The sequence below is a fragment of the Pinus tabuliformis genome, chromosome 6, assembly GCF_031772625.1.
Source record: "Pinus tabuliformis cultivar Carrire ecotype Pingquan chromosome 6, CPIR1, whole genome shotgun sequence".
Lineage (NCBI taxonomy): Eukaryota > Viridiplantae > Streptophyta > Pinopsida > Pinales > Pinaceae > Pinus > Pinus tabuliformis.
The window spans coordinates 866,349,732-866,359,365 of NC_142292.1; positions in this window are offsets into that span (position 1 = coordinate 866,349,732).

Consider the following 9,634-nt stretch of genomic DNA (forward strand, 5'->3'; position numbering starts at 1 on the left):
CAAATGTCTACTTTTCCTTTAAGAATGAAGGTGGTTATTTTGGATTTCATGTTCTCTGAGTAGTTATGCAATTTGAAGAATTTTTTCATCCCAAGCAACCATGCCTCTTCATCTTCTGACTTCTTCATCTCTCCATCAAATGTAGGAGGATTTACTTTCATGAACTCATCAGGAAACTACTTATTCCTCCTATAAGGATGATGATGGTGATGATGGCGATAATGTTTCTTGGATAAGGAACTAGAATGATGTCCATACATACCAGTCCTCCTGTCAGGTGTATCCAGTGATCTTCCACCTCTTATTGTATCCCCTTTGCCCAACCTGTATCCAGACCGAAGCTTGCTACCATAGGCTCCATAAGTTCTCTCTTCCTTCTCTTAACTAATCCTCAACTATCCCTATTTCTGAAAATCTGACAAGTTCTAAAGAGTCACTGTATTGACTTTTTCCTGCCTTTCCTGAACCCTTGCAAGTCTTTCTTGAGCCTCAACCAACCTGTCATTTTCTGCTTTTCAACTTATGATCTATGCCCTCAAACTCCTCAATGTATCTTCTATACCAGGAAAACACTCATATTCTTGCTACCCAACTGATCTATAGGGAGAGTCACTGGAATTGTAGTCTACCATTTTTCTCTTCATCTCTTCATCTCTTCATCTCTTCATCCTGCCAGTGGGATATGTCAGATAAACAAAATAGATACCAAAATAAAAACCATACCTCATTGACATTCACGGGAGGCTTATCTCATATGAAAAATTAGTCCACATTAGCATGATAAATATATAATCATAATCATATCATTATAAAAACATCATGCATGACCATACCAACTATATACCATGACCCCATGCAAGACAACCATAACCTTGACAACATCATATTTTATGCAAGGAGAGTGCAACCCACTCTGGTACCACCTTCTAATTTCCTTCTCCCACGTTTACCCACTTTCACATGAGATGAGGGTCACTATGATATTAATCAACCTCCTATATTACCTTACGGAAATGGAGTCATCAACATAAGGCATTAATTACTTCCCTTAGGTGTTACAAGCCCTCTAGGAGCCACCCAACCCCTCTAGGTGTCCAACCCATGAGATAACTCTCATTTTCACTGACCTAGAGCCTCATTTGCTCCCTTGACAAGGCATCTAGGTGACTGTAAGCCTCCAGTTGCTCCCATAAGTCTTCCTCCCAGCGACTGTGGTATTATACAGTCAATTTTGTGCCAACGAACCAGCATTCTGGGCCACATTTTTAGGGTTAGGACTCAAGCCTCTGTTCATAACTTAATGAAACTTATAGAAATAATAACTAACATAGAAATACAACTTGTAAACCCAAAAATTGAACAAGGACTTGACCTGATCCCTCCCAACCAAGAGATGCATTCTTCCAAACACATGGTAAACATGTAACCAACAAGTCATGAATGCATATTTGAACATAGGGATCTGAAACATATCTGAGGTTTAAGAACAAGGACCAATGCCTTCTCACAACAGTTTTTGTAACACCAATTAGTTCATGCATTCATTGAATATATTTTCATTAATTAAAATGTGGTAGGATCCATACTTAGATATGTCATAGAACCATACTTATAACCAACATATTACCGAATAGATAATAATGATAGAACAACCATTAAAGCCACATAATAACAAGTACATTTACACATTAAATAAAAGAGAAAATTAGATCTTATTAACCATATGCAAAATCGAACCAATTCATGGAATTCCACGTACCACCCTACCATAGATTGGCTGAACCAAATATTTCGTTCAACCAATCACCCCGATGCCATATTCCAAGAATGAATGTGGGATCTCATGGGATATAACAATCCATAAACAACTAAGGGATGCCATAGGTTAAACCACCTCCACTATCATCATACTGAGATATCACCTAAACTGGTCCTGAGATCACAAAACCAAATCAAACTTGGATGCCTCAGAATTCCTTCACCATCGCTTGAGGAATTTCCTGTCTCCACCCACCTATCAAGGGCTTCTTGAAGAAAACTATCTCCACCCCAAACCCTTGGGATTTTCCTTAGACCATCTCACCTAGATCCAAAACCTGTCAGCAATCTAAAGCTCAACCAAGAAATAATTCCATTACACCATGGCTATCCAGAAATTGCAAGGCAAGGCTAAAACCACTGTCGAAACTTGATAAAAACCATGCTAATGAAAACAAAGAAACCAAATACACATGCATATACCATGAGTGCCAAAACCAACTAGGAAACTATACATGCAACTTGTTACCTACAAGTATTCCTATTGAAGATGATTGATCCAACCTCTACTTGCTTGATCCTTGCTTTCCTTTGCTTTCCTCTACCTTTCTTTACTCGCTTGCTTTCCTTCTCCTCTTGGTGCTCTTCTCCTTTATGAGACTAATTCCAAAACTGAACTGAAAAAATGTCCCAAACTAATGCTCTGATGTCTTTTTATTATTTATGCCTCTAATTTCTTCATTTTCATTAATTTTCATTTAATTTACTCCTCACATGAAACATGTGACCTTTCAGCTTCCTTTTCTCCTATTTTCCTTTATTTTCATAAATAAAATACCAATATTGCCTTTTTTCCTTTCCAAAGCCTTTGTCATTTCCTTTGCAAATTTCCCCTTAGCCATAACACACAACAAGTGATGCCCAATAAGATACTTCACCCAACATTATGCTTGGAATAAGTGTCCCTGACCTTGGTATTATTTTTCCTTTATTTAACTTTATTACATGAACTTTTAACCTGGGGATGTTACATATTATGGGTGTCTTCGCGCTTAATTAAAAATTGATGATAACCATATATCAAGTCTATTTTTGAGAGCACTGAAACCCATCTCAACTAATAAAACAAGTGATCAAATTTGGGTGGAAGGTGGTTGTTCTTCACTATTTCTTATTTAACTGTCGATAATAGATGCACAACTATAGCATGCCATCATTTTTCTTTACAAATAGCATTAGGGCTCCATAGGGTAACATAGCGGGCCTGATATACCCTTGGTCCAACATTTACTTAAACTATAATTTTAGATCTAATAAATTTGACGTGATTATATAATATGGGGTTTTTGAGAGTGGCACTTATTCAAAAAACAACTCAATGGAGAAATGAATTTCTCTCTTGGGTGGAAATCTTGGTATTCCCTCTTGTTGACAGTGTTGAAAATCTATTAACCAAGGAGGTCTCCCCAATGTGAAGTCCCAATTAGACGTCACACTGTTTGGAGTAGGAGCCCCATTCAGAGTATCGACCCGAGCACCATAACTCAAATATTTTCCTTAGCCACAATGAATAACATAAGAGAGTATGTACATAAACTTTGAAATCAACAAGTAAGTTGACACTGTGAAACACCAATTTCAATGTGTAAAAGGAGGCTTTCACAAGAGTAGAGGAAAGAGTGAGTCTCTAGAAAAAATTAATAGTACTATCCTAAGAGAGGAACATGAGATCGAGGTAAGATTCATTAATTATCTAGTGAAGTAGTTCACATAGACACAACTATCATTAAAGAAAAGACAACACACATCCAACAAGATAAGCACCAATGCCAATGAAGTAGTTCAATTTGTTTAGTACATATGAACACGACATATACCACAAACATCTAAAGTATAGTCTTACAATATTCATGATACATGCATGAAAACATGCTAGCGTAAGGAGCTTCTGATAATTAAGTGAAAGATCCAAGTACACAGTTATAATGGTGAGACACTTGCTCCAATAGTGGAACACTAAGTCACTTCTTGCTTCTCCAAAGAATGATATTAGCTCCTATGCCATGATAAATAGGCCAAGGCTATCTCTCCAAAGTCTAAGCCTCCAAAATCCATTTTCTTGAGTTATGAGGTTGCTTTTATAGCAAGACGAATGACTGTTCATATCCCCTATGACTCTTGAGTTATCCTCATGACTCTTGGACTTCCTAAGGGACATTTGAACTTCTATGAATCTTTCGTCCACATTTGAATTTTCATATACCACATATGACTCTTATAATTCCACACCTTTATATTTTTTCATTTTTGAAAATACATAATTACATCGCACATCATGTGGAAAGTACCCTAACACCATATGACTTTGTGATGAGATCTTGAGAGGCAATGATTTGGAAACTATAACATAGAACTTCATTGAAGTGTACAATGTAAAGTCCCTCTCTTTGCTACCTTGTCTTCAATATTCATGATAGATCATATCTTTACTTCATCTTCACCCTCCAAAGGATCTTAGATTAGTGTTGGAACCTTCTATGTCATCATGAAATGTCATCATTTTTCCATGGTCTAGGATCTCTTCATGTATTCATGGTGGTTATACTTTGTGATTTTTCTACACAAGTTGGTCTTTATTTCTTCTCCTTGACATATTCCTAGAGCACCATCTTTCCATGTTGAGTTGATATGCTTGCAAACGAAGTTTTCTCATGAAAAGGAAAGATCAATCCATAAATAATGTATTCTACCCCTACTTTTCTCATGGAGGATGCTCATTCTGATGGGCCTATGTAAGAGATGAGAGAGAGAGATTCTTATTGGGAATTGCATATTTGAGCTTATAAATTGCTAAGGAAGACACCATTGTTCACTATAAATATGCAATGTGCTATAAGGAGAGTCTCTTTAAGGTCCAACATAGTGTGCAAGTGCAAGAGACAAAGTTGAAGATATTGATAAATGAAACTGCACAATGCCTAGTCCTCAAGGGAGAGGGAGGTGGTGATAGCATAGTTGAGCTTCATAGTAACTGAGAGAGGGCCTCATTGTGCACAAGAACTACGCAATGCATAGAGGAAGCTAAGAAAGATAAGTTGACTACATAGTGATGAGTTCCAATTAGCAAAGGAGGTAGGACTAGGCACTACAACTGTGCAATGTGCAATGCTTGAGGGGAAGACTCCTATGCTTGCATAATTGAGGGATGTAGTGGTCTTGATATGGACTGACTATCCACTAGAATTACACAATGCATATAGGTAGGCTCATTGACTAAGACAAGCAACAGAATGTCAAGTCACTTTTCCAAGAAGGTTCTCATTGCACTATGAAGGGAAGGGAGCCTATGTATTGCAAATTTTTCTATTGAAAGGGGATAAATGAGGTATTTACTATCAACTAGAAGTGATCCATGTGCTATACAAGGTAGAAATAGTCAAGGCTCAGTGCAGTAAGTTTGTACAAACAATAAGGGTTAGTGATAATGCTTTGAAGGTTCTCAGTGTGTAATGATAGGAGTTGACCTTGAGAAATGCTCAGTATATAAGTCTGGGAGTTAAAGGTTTGATCAATGAGGATCATGTTAGGTAATTCTCATTACCCAGTGAGAGATTGATTCTTTCAGAACTTGCACCTAACAAGAGGACCAATAAGAGCTCCATAATGCTAAGTGTGGGACCAGTAGAGTAAGAGAGAGAAAAACATCTGAACAAGACTCAAATATAGATCACACACTTCAATTCAATCAATAAAATATTGGGGAATACACATTACTCAAAATAATCAATCAAACCTTAAAATTATAGCAACGTCACACTTATTTCTAAGTGCAATAGTTGAAACGTCACTTTGTGACACTTAGAATACAAGTTGTGATAGAAGTGTCTACTGTGACCAGAAAGTGTGCTAAGACATAGGAATTTGTATAGTGAATATTATTATGATATATAGGACCATATAATGCATAATAGGGGGCTAGAGCTACCTCTAGTTATGTGTGAAGGTGTAACACATTCATGAGTGGAAATAATTAAAAGTGACTCTTGCAACAATAAGAATAAGTAAAAATGGCACTTGCAAAATCTAAATAAAGTGAAAGAGACACATGATAGAGTGAATATAAAGCGATAAAAACATTTTTTAAAGTGAAAGAAAGAAAAATTTATAACCATCAAAGTGAAAGATACACTTATGAAAGAAAAGGTTTGCAAATGCGACAATCGAGGAAACTTCACTAGAATGATGACACAATTGCAATCAAAAGTGAGGGAGATTGTCAAATGATATTGTGCAACGTCTATTTGCATAGGTTGCATATTTTACTATACTAAAAATTGTGCAAGACCTATTCCTATAGATTGCGCAAGCCTTACTTTCAGGAGTTGTGCAATGCCTATCTAAAATTGCATATAAAGGAAGTGTATTTATGAATTCGTCAAGGACTAAGCAGGTATGAGAAAGTGACTTTGAAACTTAGAATTTGAGAAGAATAATTGAGTGCTTAGAAAAGCATCAACCAACCATGAAGTGACCATAGAATGGAAGATCACAAGATCCTTTGTAGGCTCCAAAATTCAAGTGTAGGAAAAAATTTGGAGGGTGTTTGTCGCAATGACAACACATTGAAACACACTAGTAGAACTCCAACTTCTCTATTTAGGTTTCACCCTTAAGGGAAAGGTCTCAATATTTCTAGAAGTATTGTTTCACCATGTATATTACCTTGCATTTTCCACTTATCCCATTTAAAGATATAATCTCTTCTTTCCTTTCTTAGCTTCAAACACATTCACAATATTAGTCATACCTCAACTATTTTGATAGGGGAGAATGATACTAGGTATACCGATATTTTTTAATCGGGGTTAAGAACATTCCTTGGTGTTTCTCCACTACCAGTGAGTCTATTAAATACCCCATTAGAGTCACCTCAAGTAAAGACAAGCACTGCTTCGCTGCCAGCAAGCCTATTCAATACCCCAAAAAATTTGCTTGCTTCACCTATCTGTGCAGGAAGCCTTTCTATTTTTCACCCTTTATTTTTAATTGAAATATATTCTTGATGTATTTATTGAACATTTTTATCATAAGAGGAAGAGGGATCCCAACCTATTTAATTGGAAAGAGAGGTTGTTCCTTGCTTAAGGGATTTGAATGATAATTGAAGTTAATAAGCTTGTTTTTTTAAGGTTTCTCCTTTCTCTTCTCTACTCAGTTAACTCGACAAGTTGAAACACCATTCAATACAAGGCTAAGTAGAGAATAAAGATTTTTAATATATACAGACTTCATAGTTTGGCCAAAGGTTTCATGTTAAAAATAAAGCATATTTTCCATTTAGATATCATTGAATTTAAAGATATATAAACCCAAATAAAGAAGAGGGTAATGGATTATCCAAGCATTATTCTTCATCACAATTTCTATTTTCAAGTTTTTCCACATTGTCTTTTGATCCAAACAAGAATATCTTTCATGCACGGCCTTATTAAGAAAAACATGAAAGAAAAGACAAGATAAAATAAGGAAACAAAAGAACACAAGAAAAAGAACAAAGAAAATGGAGGATTATATAAAAGCAACATGAGAGGTAAAATTAATAAAAAAAAGGAGAGATAATCCAAGATGAGTGTAAAAGGGAAACTAGAGTGCAACTAGATCTACTCCTAACCTAAACAGCTAGAAGGTTAGGGCTAAGTGTAATGAAATTTCCAATGTAGCCACCATAGTTGTTCTCAATCTGCAATGACAAAGATATGAGCAATTAGATCCAATATAAAACAATGTGCAATAGAGAATATAAGAACATGAATATCTTGCAAAAAAAATTGAAGGTCTTGCCTGCAGGTAGAAAGATGCGACATAAAAACTAACTTTAACCAACCTACACCCTTACCTTTTTAATTAAAACCAAAATCAAACAATCCCCAGAGGCTTCTTGTGAATGTACCTTAATCTATGTTGTCCTCCTTAATAAGCATCAAGAAATATTGAAGCTTATTATTAGCAACAGAGCTTTCTAAGTAAGATGCTTCTAGCTTATCATAGATTCGATCATGAAATCTAAAACAATCCTCTTGAAAACCCTTAAATCCTTGAGAAAATGAATTTTCAATTAATGGCATGAAATCAGGGAGGAATATTGTGAGGGAAATTAAATCTAATCATATTCAGAAGGCTTGTCAAGACCATGAAGGATTGACATAACTATTAGCAACAAATGAAGTGATTTAAAAACTTGATAAGTATCAGAAAAGTGAAATGATGAATGATAGGCATTTATGGCCTTGATGGGATTAACAAATGTAAAACAATCATAATCAGATACACTCATGCAAAAATAAAGAATTGAAAGGAAAGTGTTAATGGCAATGTTATGATCAGATTGGTCGATTGGGACATCAAATTATCTATTATTTGAACATAAATATGGATCAATTTGAGTAGTTTCACAAATGATTTGAATAATAAAATCATCTTCCTCACATAGTAAATGTAATGAACTAGTTCCTTGTAACTGGTTACAAACTGAACTGACATCACAATCATCCCAATAATTGAAAATGAATGCTAGTATAACAAATACATGAAACCAGGCAAGATATAATGGGTGAAGACACATATTAGCTTGGGGAATTAATCTATCAAAAAGAGGAATTTGATTCACCAAATAACTCAAGCATTAACTAACACCTAAGAGGATGTCTTGTGCCAAAAGGAAAATGGTTAGCATCATGATATTTACAAGAAGGATTAGGAGTTGATTATTCTAAAAAATATTTTACAGATGTGTCTTTCAACTAATGAAAATCTTTATCTTGATAATTAAAAGGATAAGGTTAAAAACCCTATGAATTCATGGAATATGTGCATTCCAATTCTGAGTTCAATGGAAGAGGTTTATATGAACATACATTAAAATAATCCTCAGTCTAATAAAAAACCCAATCTTGAAAATTAGAAAATTTTTCTGGAAAAATACAAAATTTATCAAGAATGAGTTTGCACCCAGTGAAACAATACCAAGAACTTAACATAACCATCAATGAAAGTTGAAGATCCCTTACTCCATGAAAAATCCTGAAACTTTCACATGTTCCATCAAGCTACATGTTTGTTCATAAACTTTCACATGACCCAGTTGTGTTCCTCCATGTAGTTTGGTATGCCCATAATTCTTGTGGAAGTTTTTCTGCCCAATCCTTTGTATGAAAATGCACATTTTTGGTAAGAATTTCTTCAACAACTTTGTTGGTATATTCCACTTTCCCATTGGCTTGTGGATGATATGGAGTAGACTTCAGATGCTTGATTTTGTATTGCTACAAGATATTTTGCACCAACTTTGATGTGAATTGAGTACCCTGATCTGTTACAATTTCTCTTGGAACACCAAATGAGTAAAGATATCCTAAAAAAAATGTAACTATAACATTTTTAGTTGCAAATAAAAAAGGTTTATCTTGTGCCCATTTTGTAACATAATACGTGTAAACAAGTATATAGCTTTTCTATTTAGATGGAGGATTTGTTGATCCAACAAAATCTAGAACCCATTTTTCAAATGGTTCTACAAGTACCTATGGTTGTAGAGGCATCTCTTCTGATGGAATGGGTTTCCCCATACTTTGAAAAATATCGCATCTTTTAACATATTCTTTGGCATCCTTAAAAATGGATGGCCAATAATATCCTAAAAGAAGGATTTTGTAAGTGGTTCTTTTACCTACAAAATGTCCTCCACATGATTCATCATGACAAGCTTTCAAGTTTTCAGTTACTTCATCTTCTTGAACACATCTTCAGATAATCAATCAGGTCCAGTTTTGTACAATTCTCCATCTATCAAGGAATAAGGTGAATTGGATTTTATCAC